Source organism: Oncorhynchus mykiss, chromosome 18 (assembly GCF_057628025.1).
Source record: "Oncorhynchus mykiss isolate SJ-2025 chromosome 18, ASM5762802v1, whole genome shotgun sequence".
In the NCBI taxonomy this organism is placed as follows: Eukaryota; Metazoa; Chordata; class Actinopteri; order Salmoniformes; family Salmonidae; genus Oncorhynchus; species Oncorhynchus mykiss.
The window spans coordinates 36,896,688-36,918,116 of NC_143039.1; the positions used below are offsets into that span (position 1 = coordinate 36,896,688).

A 21,429-nucleotide genomic window follows, 5' to 3' on the forward strand; every position below is an offset into this window, starting at 1 on the left:
AAAGAGGCCAGATGCGCAATTTAAAAAGGGGAAATAGGTTGTATTTTTTTTATTTAAGCATCGACATGGACTCAGAATATCGAACTGCGTTGTTCTCCATGAACAATTGTAATTTTAAGAGTGATTAATAAAGTGAGAAAATAATTTGGGAAAATAGAAGAAAAAATTGGGGGTGGGGGGGGATCTGGGATTTTATAGGGCCCCCCTTAGAGTTGTTTATTAACCATTATTTTACCAGGTATATTGACGGAAAACATTGCATTACTTTCTCTTGTACACCAAGGACCCAGGGAAGAGTTACAGGTGGGAGGAGGAGAGAAAGTGCCCATTTAAACCACCCCTCTCAAAAAAGTAGCTTAGGACAGATTTGAAAGTAGCTGTCATGCTCTAAAAAGGTTGGAAACCCTTTGGTAAGCAAGCCAGTGTAGATTTGGCCTTGTGTTTTTGGTTATTGTTCTGCTGAAAGGTGATTTTATCTTTCAGTGTCTGGTGGAAAGCCACCAGGTTTTCCTCTACGATTTTGCCTGTGCTTAGATCCATTCCATTTCTTTTTATCCTGAAAAACTCCCCAGTCCTTAACAATTACAAGCATACCCATAACATGGGTACCAATATGCTTCAAAATATGGGAGAGTGGTACTCCGTGTGTTGAATTGATTGTCCAAACATAGCACTTTGTATTCAGGAGAAAAAGTTGTATTTCTTTGCAACATTTTTTGCAGTACTTTAGTGCCTTTGGAATATTTTTATTCTGTACATGCTTCCTTATTTGCACTTTGTCAATTAGGTTAGTATTGTGGAGTAACTACAATGTTGATCCATCCTCAGTTCTCCCATCACAGCCATTAAATTCTAACCGTTTTTAAGTCACCATTGGCCTCTTGCTGAAATCCGTGAGCAGTTTTCTTCCTCTCCGTCAAAGGACGCCGCTATCTTTATAGTGAATTGGCGTATTGATACACAATCCAAAGTGAAATTAATAACTTCACCATGCTCAAAGGGATATTCAATATCTGCTTTTTTTTCCATCTACCAATAGATACCATTCTTTGCGAGGAAAACCTCACTGGTCTGTGTGGTTAAATCGGTGTTTGAAATTCACTGCTCGACTGAGGGACCTTACAGATAATTGTATGTACAGTGCATTTCGGGAGAGTATTCAGAGACCTTAACTTTTTCCAAATTGTTTCATTACAGCCTTGTTCTTTAATGGATGAAATAATTTCTTCCCCCTCAATCTACACACAATACCTCAATGACAAAGCAAAAAACAGGTTTAGAAATTTCAGCAAAATTACTACAAACACACTGAAATTCCATATCTACACATACCTGTCTCTATAAAAAAGGTCCAACATTTGACAGTGCATGTCAGAACACAAACCAAGCCATAATTCTGTCAAAATAATTTCATGATCCACTAAATCAAATGCTGCACTGAAATCTAAAAATAGTACACCTACAAACCTGCCATTATCCATAGCATTGAGCCACTGGTCAGTCATGTCAACCAATGCAGTGGTAGTGGAATGGTTTTTGCGATAAGCATGCTGATTGGCTGTAATCAGATCATTCTTTTCCATATACTGCCACATTTGTCTACTCACAATACCCTTCAATATCTTACTGAGTGTAGGGAGTAGACTAATTGATCGACTATTGGCAGGAGTAATGGGTTCTTTGCAGTCTTTCGGAATAGGACACAGTTTCGCATGCTTCCATACATTTGCAAAACAACCCCTTTTCCAGTGACCAATTAAATATGTATCTCAGTGGAACTGCAATCTGGGGAGCAGCACAGCGAAGCAAAAAATTGTCCATAAGACCATAACCTGTAGATTTACCATCAGGTAATGACTTCAATAGGTTTAACACCTCCTCCACTGACACCATTTGTAGACTAAAAGAGCAGATCTTATTGCTCATAATATGATCATCAATCCATTGGACAATAGCTTGTTTGGAAGAATTTATGTCTACATTGTTGCATAGTAATTTAATTTTCAGTGTAAAAAAAATCTGCAAAATGATTGGCAATATCAACTGGTTTTGTTATTATTCTCCCGTCAACCTCCACACTAGATGGGCATGATGAGATAGATGTACCAAGTAAGCCCTTAACTGTGTTCCATACCTTTTTAGAATCATTTTTACAATCAGTAAAAGCATTGTTGTAAAATAACTTTTTTTTCCTTCGATTCAATTTAACTGCATAATTACGTAATGTTCTATAATTCTGTTCATCAATTTCTAATTTTGACTTGGCTGCTAAGACTTTTGCCATATTTCTTTGAGAAAAAGCTTCACCCAGTTCATCATCAATCCATGGAGATGGACGGGCACCAACTGTTCTCTTTCTTATAGGGGCATGATAGTCCATTACCTCAGTGAGCAAATCAATAAAACATTCTGTAACGTGATTTAAATCATCCTCTAGATAAATCAGCTCCCAGGGTACAGCAGCTAAATCATTTAGACATAACTCATGATTAAATGTTTTAAAATTTATTTTGACCACAATCCTAGGGGGTTTCTTTGGAACCTTGGTGTTCATGGTTATGGTCACAATATTATGGTCTGTCCAGCCCACTGGCATTGATCTGGCTTTTAAGCATTGCAATGGTATATTACAGAAAATCAGATCAATGCATGTGTCTGAACGATGACCCAACTTAATTGAAGATCTAGTAGTACCATTAACCATTTGTTTCAAACCACAGTTCTTAGCATATCTCATCAATTTTGTTCTATTCAAATTATTGTGATCCTTTCAATTTATATTAAAATCCCCCAAGATAAAAACATCTCTGTTGGTATCTGTGGACTGGTCAAACAGATGAATGGCAAAGTACAGAGAGATCCTTGATGAAAACCGACTCCAGAGCGCTGAGCACCTCAGACTGGGGTGAAGGTTCACCTTCCAACAGGACAACAACCTTAAGCACACAGCCAAGACAACGCAGGAGTGGCTTCGGGACACGTCTCTAAATGTCCTTGGGTGGCCCAGCCAAAGCCCAGACTTGAACCCGATTGAACATCTCTGGAGAAACCTGAAAATAGCTGTGCAGCAATGCTCCCCATCCAATCTGACTTAGCTTGTGAGGATCTGCAGAGAAAAATGTCCCCAAATACAGAGCTTGTAATGTCATACCCAAGAAGACTCGAGGCTGTAATTGCTGAACTGAGTAAAGGGTCTGAATAGTTATGTAAATGTGATTTCAGTATTTTCTTAGTAGCAAGCATATCTAAAAACTAGTTTTTGCTTTGTCATTATGGGGTAGTGTGTGTAGATTGAGGGGGAAAACGATTTAATCCATATTAGAATAAGGCTGTAACGTAACAAAATGTGGAAAAAGTCAAGGGGCCTTAATACTTTGAATGCGCTGTATGTGGTTTATTGAGAAGTTGTTCATTTAAAAAAAACATGTTAAACACTATTGCTTATTCAGGCTTGCCATTAGAAAAGGAGTTGATCACTTGACTCAAAACATTTCAGCTTTTCATTTTTTATTAATTTGAGATAGATAAATCCATCTGAAATTACACTGACATGAGGTATTATTGTGTGTAGCCAATGACAAAATATAAATTGAATCCATTTTAAATTCAGGCGGTAACAACAAAATGTAGAAAATGTCAAGGAGCGTGAATACTTTCTGAAGGCACTACTTGAGCATAGCTATAGCCATCAGTCTTGTGTTTTTATGTTCATCACTCACAGCAAAGTTTATCAAGATCACAAGCAGGGTTGCCATTAGACTACTTTGTGAAAATATATTGGACACGGGTTGCGAGTTTTTGGGCTACTTCTAAACTGTCCCGCGGTCACCATGGTATTTCCTGGGGCTAGAAATGCTTGCTTAACCTGCCAACCCTGGTGCCAACATCAGTATATAGCCAATTCTGCTACAGGGATTTGTTGAGAGCATGCGCACGCATTGCTTGAACATGACGTTTGCTTGTAATAAGAAAATTGTATACATATCTGTTGACCCTTGTCAGGGTTTTAAATTTCAGATACAGTGACAAACACATCATACACAACACTCTAACCTGTGCCTGAGATGAGGACGCCCACCCTGGCCCTCTTGCGGGGGGCGTTGCCGCTGCTATCCCCTTGAGACGCTCCGTTCTGCATGGGCCCCAGGTTTACTACACAGGGATCAGGTTCCTGATCACCACCGGCTCGGCCCCTTCCCACAAACAAAACTCAGTAAAATGACAAAGATGAATACCACTAAGCGCTGAGAGAGTCTTATCTGTGTGTGCATGCGTGCGCGTTTGAACCCATCAATTAAAAATGTACATTTAAATGTGAACATCTGAAGAGCATTTCATCATTAACCAGATTAGAATCAGTTTCCTTATCGGTCTGTGAGTATACAGAATCCATAATTCCTGTAGCATTGTTATAAGTGTTTCACTACCCATGCTTTAGCTGGTCTCTCACCAGGCTGCTTGTGGACCAACGAGCCCACGATCCACGCATCCTCATTGGCTTGGAGCTGCCTGAGAACCCTCTGGGCGTCCGGAAAGGCCACCACCATTACAGCCCCAAGGCCACAGTTGAAGGTGCGCCCCATCTCCTCCTCGCACAAGCTCCCCTCCACCTGGAGCCACGAGAACACAGGGGGGATGATCCAACGAGATGCGTCTGGGTGGGACATACAGTGCAGCTCACACACACATTTAATATGAAGTAAATACCAACAACAGTTTAGGGCTGACCCCAATTAGTCGACTGGTAGATTGTTTGGTCGTTAGGCTGTTGGACGACCAAGATAATTTAAGTCGAGCAGTAACACGCATATTTTTTCGCCCATCTCAGTGAACTAATCGATTGCGGAGGCCTAGACTAAAAGCCCATTTATGCTTGATCTGATGTGGTCAGAGGCTCCATATGGAGGATGTGACGCAATTGCGGAGCCTCAAGAGGCATGCAGAGGCCAAGTCGAGCTCTGTACCGCATCACCATGCGTCTCACATTTTTTTAAAGAGAGAAAAATGGCATGCTCTGATCCAATGGAAACATCACAATAGGTCTACCTAATTACTTATTAGTGCTGGACTAATAAGTCCTGGACTAACGATACTCTTTTTTTTTTTTTTTACTTTATTGTTGTTGTTGAATTTGAACCCTTTTTCTCCCCAATTTCGTGGTATCCAATTGTTTGTAGCTACTATCTTGTCTCATCGCTACAACTCCCATACGGGCTCGGGAGAGACAAAGGTTGAAAGTCATGCGTCCTCTGATACACAACCCAACCAAGCCGCACTGCTTCTTAACACAGCCAACCCTGAAGCCAGCTGCACCAATGTGTCGGAGGAAACACCGTGCACCTGGCAACCTTGGTTAGCGTGCACTGTGCCCGGCCCGCCACAGGAGTCGCTGGTGGCACAGCTGGCGCTGCAGTACAGCACCCTTAGCCACTGCACCACCCGGGAGGCCCCGCCGGTTCGATACTAATTTTGGCCGCTGGTACGGTTTATAGAGGCGCAGGAGCTCCACAAAACGTTTTAATATTCTATTAGAGGAACAGCAGCTCAAGCAGTTGTCTAGTTTGAGAAACAGACGCCTCACAAGTCCTCAACTGGCAGCTTCATGAAACAGTACCCACAAAACACTCGTCTCAGCATCAACAGTGAAGAGGCGACTCCGGGATGCTGGCCTTCTAGGCAGAGTTCCTCTGTCCATTGTCTATGTTCTTTTGTCCATCTTAATCTTTTCTATTCATTGGCCAGTCTGAGATATGGCTTTTTCTTTGTAACTGCCTAGAAGGCCCACATCCCGGAGTCACCTCTTCACTGTTCATGTTGAGACTGGTGTTTTGTGGGTACTGTTTAATGAAGCTGCTAGTTGAGGACTTGTGAGGTGTCTGTTTCTGGGGCCTCTCACTCTTTCCATTCTGGTTAGAGACAATTTGCTCTGTTCTGTGAAGGGAGTAGTACACAGCACAACTTCAGTTTCTTGGCAATTTCTCGCATGGAATAGCCTTAATTTCTCAGAACAAGAAAAGACTGACGAGTTTCAGAAGAAAGTGCTTTGCTTCTGGCCATTTTGAGCCTGTAATCAAACCCACAAATACTGATGCTCCAGCTACTCAACTAGTCTAAACTACTCTAACTAGGTCAGTTTTATTGCTTCTTTAAATCAGAATAGTTTTGTTTACAGCTGTGCTAACATAATTGCAAACCGTTTTTCAAATGATCAATTAGCCTTTTAAAATGATAAACTTGGATTAATTAACACAATGTGCCATTGGAACACAGGAGTGATGGTTGCTGCTAATGGGCCTCTGTATGCCCATGTAGATATTCAGAAAAAAAAATCTGCCGTTTCCAGCTACAACAGTAAATTTACAACAAGAACAATGTCTACACTGTATTTCTGATCAATTTGATGTTATTTTAATGGACAAACCAGGACATTTCAAAGTGACCCCAAACTTTTGAACGGTAGCGTTTGTGAGTGTACATACAGTTGAAGTCGGAAGTTTACATACACCTTAGCCAAATACATTTAAACTCAGTGTTCACAATTCCTGACATTTAACACTAGTAAAAATTCCGTCTTAGGATCACCACTTTATTTTAAGAATGTGAAATGTCAGAACAATAGAAGAGAATGATTTATGTCGGCTTTTATTTCTTCCATCACATTCCCAGGGGGTCAGAAGTTTACATACACTCAATTAGTATTTGGTAGCATTGCCTTTAAATTGTTTAACTTGGGTCAAACGTTTAGAGTAGCCTCCCACAATAAGTTGGGTGAATTTTGGCCCATTCCTCCTGACAGAGCTGGTGTAACTGAGTCAGGTTTGTAGGCCTCCTTTCTCGCACACGCTTTTTCAGTACTGCCCACAAATTTTCTTTAGATATGAGGTCAGGGCTTTGTGATGGCCACTCCAATACCTTGACTCTGTAGTCCTTAAGCCATTTTGCCACAACTTCGGAAGTATGCTTGGGGTCATTGTCCATTTGGAAGACCCATTTGCGACCAAGCTTTAACTTCCTGACTGATGTCTTGAGATGTTGCTTCAATATATCCACAAAATGTTCCTACCTCATGATGCCATCTATTTTGCAAAGTACATCCGTTCCTCCTGTAGCAAAGCACCCCCACAACATGATGCTGCCACCCCTGTTCTTCACGGTTGGGATGGTGTTCTTCGGCTTGCAAGCCTCCCCATTTTTTCTCCAAACATAACAATAGTCATTATGGCCAAACAGTTCTATTTTTGTTTCATCAGACCAGAGGACATTTCTCCAAAAAGTACAATCTTGGTCCCCATGTGCAGTTGCAAACCGTAGTCTGGCTTTTTTAATGGCGGTTTGGGAGCAGTGGCTTCTTCCTTGCTGAGCGGCCTTTCAAGTTATGTCGATATGGGACTCGTTTTACTGCGGATATAGATATTTCTGTACCCGTTTCATCCAGCATTTCACAAGGTCATTTGCTGTTGTTCTGGGATTGATTTGCACTTTTCGCACGAAAGTATGTTCATCTCTAGGAGACAGAACACGTCTCCTTCCTGAGCGGTATGAAGGCTGCGTGGTCCCATGGTGTTTATAGTTGCGTACTATCGTTTGTACAGATGAACGTGGTACCTTCAGGAATTTGGAAATTGCTCCCAAGGATTAACCATTTTTTCTTCTGAGGTCTTGGCTGATTTCTTTTGATTTTCCCATGATGTCAAGCAAAGAAAGACTGAGCTTGAACGTAGGCCTTGAAATACATCCACAGGTACACTTCAAATTGACTCAAATGATGTCAATTAGCCTATCTAAAGCCATGGACATAATTTTCTGGAATTTTCCAAGCTGTTTAAAGGCACAGTCAACTTAGTGTATGTAAACGTTTGACCCACTGGAATTGTGATAGTGAAATAATCTGTCTTTAAACAAATGTTGGAAAAATGACTTGTCATGCACAAAGTAGATGTCCTAACCGACTTGCCAAAACTATAGTTTGTTAACAAGACATTTGTGGAGTGGTTGAAAAACAAATTTAATGACTCCAACCTATGTGTATGTAAGCTTTCGACTTCAACTATATATATTTTTTCTCCTGTCACACCCCCCCCCCCCCCCGACCTATCGTGTGTCACCAAGATATGGTTATTATATCGAAATTTTCACATAAAAGCATTTCCACCACCATTTCTCACGTAATACATTTTACCGACACAAGAGTATCCTACCACAGAATTTAGTTTGCCGACATTTGGAAAGTTCACTGACAAATGTGCCATTTCCATCAGGCCCGTTGTGACATTTTTTATCCAACATGTACTTTACTCGCATTAAATGTTGGATTGAAACCTGGTTGAAGTTATTTAATTAGTTGATAGGTCTGTTGTTCAGTATCAGTTTCGACTAACAGCAGATCTGTTCCAAACGGGAATATCGAAAGGGAACCATACCAAAGAAAACAGAGGCAAACGGAGTGAAACGTGGAGGGACCTACCTGAACTTGTCCATTGGAAATGCTTTGCAACGGTGTTACTAATGAATACACGCCAGTTGAGTAGAGATTGACAGAAGCGTACCTACCTGGGATTGCAACACCTTTCTTATAGGAGCCAGGGTAGCCAGGGCTGGCCATGACCACAGTAACTGCAGATCTGTCCTGGTGCCACACAGGGGCGATGGATGCCAACTTTCCCTGCAGAGTGCTCTGGAGCACCTCGTACAGGTCACTCTTCAGCAAGGGCATCAGCACCTGGAACAGGGTCACATTCAGTAGGAAGAAAATATTTTGATTCAGAGTGAAACAGGGATGTAATACTGGAATTTCCGTTTTCCCACTGCAAAATGTTTAGGTACAGTTTGCCCAATTGAACATGATTCAGGCAAGATCAGAGTTGTCCTAATAGGCACAGATTAAGGACCAGTTCATCCTCCATTATTCTTAAATTTAACCATTAGTGGAGTGCAAGTGCAGAACTTGACCTATCATCAGAGAGCTGATAACATAGAGCAGTGGCATATACCAATAACACATGCTCACAAACACAGTTGACCAACCTGACTCTCTGGATCGCCGAAGCGACAGTTGAACTCCAGGACCTTTGGCCCCTGCTTGGTCAACATCAGCCCAGCGTACAGCACACCTGAGAGAGGATAACACATAAATGAGCGAGTGAGACAAATAAAAGAGAGAAAGGACAAGATTTCACACCCCTTTAATTTTCACTCAATAACCAGTGCTGCCTGCAGTTCATTACTCACCCACATTGGGGGCACCCTCCTCCTTCATAACATCCACAGTCTTCTGCAGGACAGTCTCTCTGATCTGCTGCAAAAGCTCCTGAGACACCTGGACACAAATGGACGTTTGATTGACAGACAGAGGACAAACAATAGCAAGTTGTGTAGGAATCTCTCTCTGTGCACATTCTGAGCAATGTGAGACAATGGTCGGTGGTTGTCAAGTGTGTGTGTACCTGAGGGGTGGGGCAGTAGGCCCCCATGCTGCCAGTGTTGGGGCCCAGGTCCCCATCCTGCAGGCTTTTGTGGTCCTGGGCCGGGGGCATGGGGGACACAGTGTAGCCATCACTGAAACACAGACACTACACAGGGAAGGAGAGAGAGAGACAGAGCGAGTAAGTAGTTAGTAAATGGCAATAATGGAACCGCATATTGAATTGTTGTCAGGGTACATTTTGGCTGACATTTTGCACAAGCAAATGGCAGTGAGCAAAATAACCATAACATGATGATCCAATATATTCTTTGCCCAGAACTGTGCTATTTTGCGTGACAAAAATGCTGCCCACTGTGCATGTACACGTTGGTATTTCACAAGAAAAGAGGTACGGACACTCAGACACTTCTTCTACGTCCAGCAGTTCCTCCACCACCACAGTCTCCCCGGCAGAGACTAACATTTTGTCCTGCAACACACACACCACACACACCACACACACACCACACACACCTTATCTTTGAAATGGATTTGTCGAGTCGCGCCGAATACAACAGGTGTAGAAATGCTTGCTTACCAGCCCTTCCCAACGATGCAGAGTTTAAAAATACTATTTTATTTTTTATAAAACGCAAAACGAATAAAATAAAGTACACAAGAATGGAGCTTTTTAAAAAAGAGTACCAGATCAACGTGCAGAGGTACAAGGTATTTGCGGTAGATATGTACATAAAGGCAGGGTAAAGTGACTAGGCATCATCAGGATAGGTAAGAGTAAAATAAATTTTTAAAACTGCGCGTTTGTGTTGTGTCGGTATGTGCACATATATAGTCTGAGATATATATATATATATATATATACATACATATACACACACACAGTCTAGTGAGTGTGCGTAAGTGACACCTCATCTCCCCCAAAATAACAAAATTCAAGGCCGGCCTACAGTCTTATGAAAACTGCTGAACTGAGGTAAACCCACAGATACCATTTTGGTGACAATCAAAAGAGGATAGACTGTGTTATTCTGTCAGTACATGAACACAGAAGAGGATAAATAAGCCAACCAGAAAGGGGAAAGACTAACAAACTACTTTTGTAATTCAACTTTAGGTATTTTTTTACGTAAATAATCAATAAAATTGAAGACGGGATGATCTGTGTTCAATACAGGAAGAAAACAAACTGAAGCATGCTTTCTGGCCACGCGCCTCTATCTAACAGTACACTTCAAGTGACCCTCGTTCAAGATGACCGTACTTCATCATTACACAAAGGAATAATCTCAACCAATTTCTAAAGTGATAAAGTGATAAGTGATAAGTGGAAGTGATAAGAACTGCAAGAAGGTCCCTTAGAAATCTGGATTCCCAATGAAGTCTCATTGAAAAGAGTGACCTAAAAAAATTTAAATCTGAATGGTTTGTCCTCGGGGTTTCGCCTGCGAAATAAGTTCTGTCATACTCACAGACATGATTCAAACAGTTTTAGAAACTTCAGAATGTTTCCTATCCAAATCTACTAATATATGCATATCTTATCTTCTCGGGATGAGTAGCAGGCAGTTGAATTTGGGCATGCATTTCATCCGGACGTGAAAATACTGCCCCCTGTCACCAAGAAGTTAACAGCGCGATTTGCCAAGGCAGGATACTCTGAGTGCATCCCAATCCAGAAATCAGGCAGTGATTTCTGATTTAAATTCAATTTTCACTGAACTGCTTGTTGCTATTTCAATGAGGCTCTTGTTCAGATATTGGTAAGTGGACTGGAGGTAGGGCATGAAAGGGATAACGAATCCAGTTGTTTTTGTCATCCGTTTCAGGAAAGTACCTACGTAATTGTGCACCCAACTCACTCGGGTGCTTCGCTATGTCATGTTTGACATTGTCCGTAAGCTTGAGTTCATTTGCACACACAAATCATACAATGATGGAAAGACCTGTGTGTGTGGTCCTTGTTAATGCAGACAGAGAAGTGCTCCAACTTTTTAATCATAGCCTCCATTTTGTCCCGCACATTGAATATAAACTCAGCAAAAAAAAGAAAACAACTTTTTCAGGACCCTGTCTTTCAATGATAATTCGTAAAAATCCAAATAGCTTCACAGATCTTCATTGTAAAGGGTTTAAACAGTATTTCCCATGCTTGAACCATAAACCATTAATGAACATGCACCTGTGGAATGGTCGCTAAGACTAACAGTTTACAGCCGGTAGGCAATTAAGTGATTGCCTATCCAATATCCTGTGTCTGTGGGGTCAGATTGCACTTCCTAATGCTTCCAGTAGATGTCAACAGGCATTAGAAGTTGTTTCAGGCTTCTATTGTGAAAGAGGAGAGAATAAGAGCACTCAGAGTAAGTGGCTCAGCTGAAAGCCATGAGTTGTTTATTGCGCGTGACCATGAGCGCGAGCTCCGTTCCCTTTCTAATGAGAACAGTATTGTCCGGTTGAAACATTGTTGAATATTTTTTTTTTTTTAAACACCCTAAAGATTGATTATATACATCGTTTGACATGTTTCTACGAACTTTAAATGGAACATTTTTGACTTTTCGTCTGGACTTTGTGCCCACTCTTTGGATTACTGGACTAAACGCGCAAACAAAAAGGAGGCATTTGGACATAAAGATTAACTTTATCAAACAAAACAAACATTTGTCTAACATGGAGACCTGGGAGTGCCATCCGGTGAAGATCAAAGGTTAGTAATTCATTTTAATGCTATTTCTGACTTGTGACACCTCTGCTTCTTTGGAAAATGGCTGTATGGTTTTCTGTGGCTAGGCGCTGACCTAGCATGGTGTGCTTTCACCGTAAAGCCTTTTTCAAATCGGACACTGTGGTTTATCTTTAAAAATGGTGTATAATACTTGTATGTTTTAGGAATTTTAATTATGAGATTTCTGTTGTTTGAATTTGGAGCCCTGCAATTTCACTGGCTGTTGGCGAGGTGGGACGCTAGCGTCCCGAACGATCCCAGAGAGGTTAACCTGTGGCAAGTTATTTGTTCATTCGAAAATTGTGAATAAGGTTTTAAATGTAAGATGGTTAAATAAAGAGCCAAATGATTGATTATTATTTGTGCACTGTTTCTTATAAGAATTCTTTGTCACTTCCCATGAGCCGGGTTATGACAAAAACATACTAATTGTCATGTCAAACAACCCCCATCCCCTACGTCAGTGGTTTCCAACCAGGGGAATTTGCACCCCCAGGAGTACTTGGCCAATCCACGGGGTATACCTGAGAAGACTCATGAGATAATAGGACTACTAGTAAAATGCACACGAGGGGGAACTTGCGGGGTACTCTAGGCAGAGCAAATTTTTTACGAAAATGGAATCACTGCCGCCCTAGGTACCCTTTGAAAGACTATAGGTAGGTGTGTGTCATATTGCTTATTCCTACGCAAACTAGAGGTCGACCGATTTCAAGTTTTCATAACAATCGGAAATCGATATTTTTGGGCGCCGATTTCCGTTTCTTTTTCAATTTTTATTTTATTTTTTTAATTATACCTTTTATTTAACTAGACAAGTCAGTTAACTTGTAGTGACGCCCAGCCCGTGAACGGGACCGTTATCATCATCTGACACTAATTAGCATAACGTAACGGACATAAATCTTCCTAGAAAATATTCCTATTCATGAAAATCACAAGTGAAATATATTGGAACACAGCTTAGCCTTTTGTTAATCACCCTGTCATCTCAGATTTTCAAAATATGCTTTACAGCCAACGCTAGACAAGCATTTGTGTAAGTTTATCATAGCCTAGCATAGCATTATGCCTTGCTAGCAGCAGGCAAACTTGTCACGGAAATCAGAAAAGCAATCAAATTAAATAGTTTACCTTTGATAAACTTCAGATGTTTTCACTCACGAGACTCCCAGGTAGACAGCCAAAGTTCATTTTTTTCCCAAAATATTATTTTTGTAGGCGAAATAGCTCCGTTGTTCTTCACGTTTGGCTGAGAAATCGCCCGGAAATTGCGGTCACCACAACAGCGAAAAATATTCAAAATTAGCTCCATAATATCGACAAACATGGCAAACGTTGTTTAGAATCCATCCTCAAGGTGTTTTTCTAATATCTATTCGATAATATATCCGTCGGGACAATTCCTTTTTTTCTAGGACCGATTGGAGTAATGGCTACCTCTGCACTTTACGCGAGAATCTCTCTCGGAGCCACCATGTGACCACTTACGCAATGTGCCCCCATACGGCTATTCTTCAACAGAAATGCGTAAAACTAGGTCACAATGCTGTAGACACCTTGTGGAATACGTAGAAAGTGTAAGCTCGTTGATGGCACATTCACATCTCAATAGGGACTCATTGGAACGCAGCGCTTTCAAAACCTGGGGCACTTCCGGATTGGATTTTTCTCAGGCTTTCGCCTGCAACATCAGTTCTGTTATACTCTTATAGTTCTGTTATACTGTTATACTGTTATACTACAGACAATATCTTTACAGTTTTGGAAACGTTAGTGTTTTCTATGCAAAGCTGTCAATTATATGCATATTCAAGCATATTTTCCTGACAAAATATCCCGTTGAAAACGGGAACGTTTTTTTTTCAAAAATGAAAATACTGCCCCCTAACACCAAGAAGTTAATAACACATTCTTATTTTCAATAACTGCCTAGGAACTGTGGGTTAACTGCCTTGTTCAGGGGCAGAATGACAGATTTCACCTTGTCAGCTCAGGGGTTCCAATCTTGCAACCGCACAGTTAACTAGTCCAACGCTCTAACCATTGCACTCCACAAGTAATCTGCCTGCAGTAGAAGCCAATGTAAATTGCTAGCTAGCATTAAACTTATCTTATAAAAAACAATCAATCATAATCACTAGTTATAAATACTAATCCAGTTTAACAGGCAATATTAACCAGGTGAAATTGTGTCATTTCTCTTGCGTTCATTGCACGCAGAGTCAGGCTATATGCAAGTTTGGGCTGACTGGCTCATTGCGAACTAATTTGCCAGAATTGTACATAATTATGACATAGATTGAAGGTTGTGCAATGTAATAAGAATATTTAGACTTAGGGATGCCACCCGTTAGATAAAATACCGAACGGTTCCGTATTTCACTGAAATAATAAACGTTTTGTTTTCGAAATGATAGTTTCCGGATTCGATCATATTAATGACCAAAGGCTCATATTTCTGTGTATTATTATCTTATAATTAAGTCTGATTTGATAGAGCAGTCTGACTAAGCAGCAGCAGGCCCGTAATCATTCATTCAAACAGCACTTTCGTGCGTTTTGCCAGCAGCTCTTCGCAAGCACAGCGCTGTTTATGACTTCAAGCCTATCAGCCTAATGGCTGGTGTAACCAATGTGAAATGGCTAGCTAGTTAGCTGGGTGTGCGCTAATACTGTTTCAAACGTCACTCGCTTTTAGATTTGGAGTAGTTATTCCCTTTGCGCTGCAAGGGCCGCAGCTTTTGTGGAGCGATGGGTAACGATGCTTCAAGTGTGGCTGTTGTCGATGTGTTCCTGGTTCAAGCCCAGGGAGGGGCAAGGAGGGGGACGGAAGCTATACTGTTACACTGGCAATACTATAGTGCCTATAAGGACATCCAATAGTTACAGGTATATGAAATAGAAATGGTATAGAGAGAAATAGTCCTATAAATACTATATTAACTACAACCTAAAACCTCTTACCTTGGAATATTGAAGTCTCATGTTAAAAAGGAACCACCAACTTTCATATGTTCTCATGTTCTGAGCAAGGAACTTAAACGTTAGCTTTTTTATATGGCACATATTATTTTCTTCTCCAACAATTTGTTTTTGCATTATTTAAACCAAATTGAACATGTTTCATTATTTATTTGAGGCTAAATTGATTTTATTGATGTTTTAAAATAAGTGTTCATTCAGTATTGTTGTAATTGTCATTATTACATATAAAAAATTCAATTGGCCGATTAATCGGTATTGGCTCTTTTGGTCCTCCAATAATCGGTATCGGCGTTGAAAAATCATACTCGGTCGACCTCTAATCTGTACGCACAGTGAGGCAAAGACTGAGGATGGCCTGGTGTCTAGAAGGGCAGCAAAGAAGCCACTTCTCTCCAGGAAAAACATCAGGAACAGACTGATATTCTGCAAAAGATACAGGGACTGCTGAGGACCGGGGTAAAGTCATTTGTCTGATGAATCCCCTTTCCGATTGTTTGGGGCATCCGGGAAAAATCTTGTCCAGAGAAGACAAGGTGATCGCTACCATCAGTCTTGTGTCATGCCAACAGTAAAGCATCCTGAGACCATTCATGTGTGGGGTTGCTTCTCAGCCAAGGGAGTGGCCCACTCACAATTTTGCCTAAGAACACAGCCATGAATAAAGAATGGTACCAACATTCTCACAGAGCAACTTCTCCCAACCATCCAGGAACAGTTTGGTGACGAACAATGCCTTTTCCAGAATGATGGAGCACCTTGCCATAAGGCAAAAGTGATAACTAAGTGGCTCAGGGAACAAAACATCAATATTTTGGGTCCATGGCCAGGAAACTCCCCAGACCTTAATCGCATTGAGAACTTGTGGTCCATCCTCAAGAGGCAGGTGGACAAACTCCAAGCATTGATTATGCAAGAATGGGCTAACAGAAGTTAATTGACAGCATGCCAGGGTGGATTGCAGAGGTCTTGAAAAAGAATGGTCAACACAGCAAATATTGAAATGCTTGTAATTATACTTCAGTATTCCATAGCAACATCTGACAAACATTTCTAAAGACATTTGTGTCATTCTCAAAACTTTTGGCCATGACTGTATGTTGCAGTTTGGGCCGCCTGGCTCGTTGCGAACTGTGTGAAGACCATTTCTTCCTAATAAAGACCATCATTAATTTTCCAGAATTTTACATAATTATGACATAACATTGAAGGTTGCAATATTTAGACTTAGGGTTGCCACCTGCTCGATAAAATACGGAACGGTTCTGTATTTCACTGAAAGAATAAGCGTTTTGTTTTCGAAATGATAGTTTCCCGGATTTGACCATATTAATGACCCAAGGTTCGTATTTCTGTGTGTTTATTATATTATAATTACGTCTATGATCTGATAGAGCAGTCTGACTGAGCGGTGGTAGGCGGCAGCATGCTCGTAAGCATTCATTCAAACAGCACTTTCCTTCGTTCGCCAGCAGCTCTTAGCAATGCTTTAAGCACCGCACTGTTTATGACTTCAAGCCTATCAACTCCCAAGATTAGCCTGGCAATACTAAAGTGCCTATAAGAACATCCAATAGTCAAAGGTATATTAAATACAAATGGTATAAGAGAGAAATAATAGAAGCGTCAAAATTCCTATAATAACTACAGCCTAAAACTTCTTAACTGTTAATATTGAAGACTTATGTTAAAAGGAACCACCAGCTTTCATATGTTCTGAGCAAGGCTCTTAAACGTTAGCTTTTTTACATGGCACATATTGCACTTTTGCTTTCTTCTCCAACACTGTGTTTTTGCATTATTTAAACCAAATTGAATGTTTTATTATTTATTTGAGACTAAATTGATTTTATGTATTATATTAAGTAAAAAAAAAAAATTAAAAGTGTTAATTCAGTATTGTTGCAATTGTCATTATTACACACACATATACATATACATATACAGTGCCTTGCGAAAGTATTCGGCCCCCTTGAACTTTGCGACCTTTTGCCACATTTCCGGCTTCAAACATAAACTGTATTTTTTTGTGAAGAATCAACAACAAGTGGGACACAATCATGAAGTGGAACGACATTTATTGGATATTTCAAACTTTTTTAACAAATCAAAAATTGAAAAATTGGGCGTGCAAAATTATTCAGCCCCTTTACTTTCAGTGCAGCAAACTCTCTCCGGAAGTTCAGTGAGGATCTCTGAATGATCCAATGTTGACCTAAATGACTAATGATGATAAATACAATCCACCTGTGTGTAATCAAGTCTCCGTATAAATGCACCTGCACTGTGATAGTCTCAGAGGTCCGTCAAAAGCGCAGAGAGCATCATGAAGAACAAGGAACACAACAGGCAGGTCCGAGATACTGTTGTGAAGAAGTTTAAAGCCGGATTTGGATACAAAAATATTTCCCAAGCTTTAAACATCCCAAGGAGCACTGTGCAAGCAATAATATTGAAATGGAAGGAGTATCAGACCACTGCAAATCTACCAAGACCTGGCCGTCCCTCTAAACTTTCAGCTCATACAAGGAGAAGACTGATCAGAGATGCAGCCAAGAGGCCCATGATCACTCTGGAGGAACTGCAGAGATCTACAGCTGAGGTGGGAGACTCTGTCCATAGGACAACAATCAGTCATATATTGCACAAATATGGCCTTTATGGAAGAGTGGCAAGAAGAAAGCCATTTCTTAAAGATTTCCATAAAAAGTGTCGTTTAAAGTTTGCCACAAGCCACCTGGGAGACACACCAAACGTGGAAGAAGGAGCTCTGGTCAGATGAAACCAAAATTGAACTTTTTGGCAACAATGCAAAACGTTATGTTTGGCGTAAAAGCCACACAGCTGAACACACCATCCCCACTGTCAAACATGGTGATGGCAGCATCATGGTTTGGGCCTGCTTTTCTTCAGCAGGGACAGGGAAGATGGTTAAAATTGATGGGACGATGGATGGAGCCAAATACAGGACCATTCTGGAAGAAAACCTGATGGAGTCTGCAAAAGACCTGAGACTGGGACAGAGATTTGTCTTCCAACAAGACAATGATCCAAAACATAAAGCAAAATCTACAATGGAATGGTTCAAAAATAAACATATCCAGGTGTTAGAATGGCCAAGTCAAAGTCCAGACCTGAATCCAATCGAGAATCCGTGGAAAGAACTGAAAACTGCTGTTCACAAATGCTCTCCATCCAACCTCACTGAGCTCGAGCTGTTTTGCAAGGAGGAATTGGAAAAAATGTCAGTCTCTCGATGTGCAAAACTGATAGAGACATACCCCAAGCGACTTACAGCTGTAATCGCAGCAAAAGGTGTCGCTACAAAGTATTAACTTAAGGGGGCTGAATAATTTTGCACGCCCAATTTTTCAGTTTTTGATTTGTTAAAAAAGTTTGAAATATCCAATAAATGTCGTTCCACTTCATGATTGTGTCCCACTTGTTGTTGATTCTTCACAAAAAAATACAGTTTTATATCTTTATGTTTGAAGCCTGAAATGTGGCAAAAGGTCGCAAAGTTCAAGGGGGCCGAATACTTTCGCAAGGCACTGTATATATATACATAAAAAAATAAAGGCATCATTTTTTTTGGGTCCTCCAATAAATCGGTATAGGCGTTGAAAAATCCTAAATCGGTCAACCTCTAATGCAAACCTTTCTACTCCACCTACTGTGAGTGCCCACAGATACAGCATACCCTCTCGGAATCATAGCCTTAACTATTAGGGTGGGAAATGCTAAACTGACATTGGGTCACTTTGAAACTATACCTTCATTATGTCCAGCACAGCCTGGCAGGCTTCCTCCTGGTCCTTGGCCACAATGACACCCTTCCCTGCAGCCAGGCCACTGGCCTTCACCACCAGAGCAGGAAAACTGGCCCCGGGGTCAGGGGTTAATTATATTTCAGTTCAGGAGATGGGTAGAAATTCAATGACACAGTGTTAAGATGACACACAGCGAGCAGACTCAAACTGGGACAGACTACCTGGACTAGTCCAATTAGAAATACTTTTCCGTTGCAAATAATTTTCCTATGGTGTGTTCTAATGAACATGACCTCTCTCCCTCCAACACTCCCCCCTAGCACTGCCCAGTACTAACGTGCGGATGTAGCTGCAGGCCTCCTGGGGGTCAGTGAAGGAGCACCAGTGGGCTGTGGGGAGGCCGTGGCGGTCCATAAAGGCCTTGGAGAAACTCTTACTTGCCTCCTACTGGGCAGCCTTCCACGAAGGGCCGAAACACTGGACCCCCGCCGCTTGCAGGTCATCTACCATGCCTGGGGGGGTGCAGATGAGATTAGAACGAGGGAGAAAGGGACCAGAGAATGGGAGAAAAGGAAAATAATTATATGTATTGTGCATTGTATTGTATTGTGCATATAGTGCATTGATAATAATTATACATTTAAAGGCAATTAATAACAAATTCTTATTTAAGATGACTGGAAACTTGGCAATTCCTTTGTACCTGTACTGTTTCAGAAGGCTGAATATGAAATGGGGAAGATAAGGATGTGTGCCACTCACCTGCTGCCGGAGGCACCTCGGGCCCTACCACCACCAGCCCCACGCTATGCTCCTTACAGAACTGAGCCAGGATGGTGTGGTTACTCACAGACACCTCTATGCAGAAGGGGGGGGGGGGGGACACAAATTTCAGATGCAACGGAGTGGCTAATAGTTTTACTAGATCATACGATTCCTGGTCATGTCAGGTGATCATAAAAGACCCCAGACAGATCATGATATGCAAAACCGTTATGCGTGTCCCTCTCACCAGAGTTGGAGATCTTTCCACTGTTGTCGGTGCCAGCATTCCCTGGTGCAACCAGGACCCCCTGGATGTGTGGTGACTGTGCCAGCTTCAATGCCAGGGTGTTTTTCCACCCACCACTGCCAATCACCAGCACCCGCTCTGCCATGGCAACTGAATGACAGGTAGATGGAAGAACCAATCACAAAACATGCACACGTGATCAAATCACATCATCGAACCAGGATGGTGCTCATTAAGACATCATGGAACTTTGATATAAAAATAAATTCTGTATTACAGACATACTTCTCTGTCATGTAGAATAAAGAAACTTGTCAGCTCTATTCAATACATTTCTATCTGCAACCTTCAGAACATTGCACCCTTCTGAATTCAACCCAGGGGCACTAACAGCAACAGTAAATCAAACAGCTTCTCAAATCACTTTTAATTTATAATCCATAAAGGAAGCTATTTAATTGCATGTGAAAATTGACCTACGGTGCAGGACCTTACCCAAGGCCTCATCACCAGGCTGCTGTGAAGGATTGGTGACCTTTTGCTGGGGCCTAGCACTTAAATCACCCATTCATATGTCACATTGGTAGGGACACGGCCACCCATAAAAATCTGTCTCCAATTAGTTGTCATTGTGCAAGAGCCGATTCTGTGTAGGGACCCATTAAAAACTGCAATTTGTATTATTATGTTTTAATGTGGGTGACACATCATGTATCAGCGTGCTAATGACAGTAGAAACAAGTTGGGGGGGGGGGGGGGCTAACATGTACAACCCCTTGAATACTTTATGTGTTTCATTTGCCTGAAAGACATTGTAGCTCTTGTATTTTTATCTAGGTATTTTAGTTGCCAACTTCCCAGTTAATTCCAAGGTGTAGTTAGCATCGCGATGGTAAAACTGACTCAGTGACCACACGCGCAACACTGCAAGTTCTCATGAAATAAAAACTTAGTTGAAGTCTTAAAAGCCAAACTCACATGTATGTTGTGTCGTGGCAAGTTCGTATTTTTGATAACCGCGCCCACATCCAGATGTATTTTCCTTGCCCACAGCTGGGAGGAGACTACCCTGTGTGGGCACTCAGGCAGTAAGGACTCAGAGTATTGCAGCGTTAAAGTGCAAGTTGAAACTAGCAAACTTGTACATTTTCGACTTTATAACTGGTTGTCGTTCAGCCCAGCCTCATCAGCTATACATGTGCCGCGTTCAACCATTTAACAAGTTTGACTTTTTTTAGTTCCAACTATGACATGAACTAAGCATATCAACTCTCAAACCACGTGGACCCTAAATTATATGCAACTGTGTTTGTTTAGCTTTTAAACGTGGGCCAAATAATGGATATGTAACTTCTATGGGCCATTTATTTAGGTAGTGTCTAGTAAAAGTCTTAAGATAAAGTCTATCATGTAAATATCAAGTTTTGTTTCTGTAAAACATGTTTTAACTTCCTTAGCCGCCTGTAGTCGATTTTTTCATTCAGAGAATCACGGGAGTTGTAGTTTTTAGGCC

The 21,429-nt window shown here is 41.2% G+C and overlaps 1 pseudogene; it reads right to left on the reverse strand.

Annotated features, from left to right (window-relative positions):
* The window catches only part of LOC110496788 (trifunctional purine biosynthetic protein adenosine-3-like), a 31,699-nt pseudogene extending 11,638 nt beyond the window's left edge, over positions 1–20,061 (reverse strand).
* Positions 20,062–21,429: the final 1,368 nt, after the last annotated feature.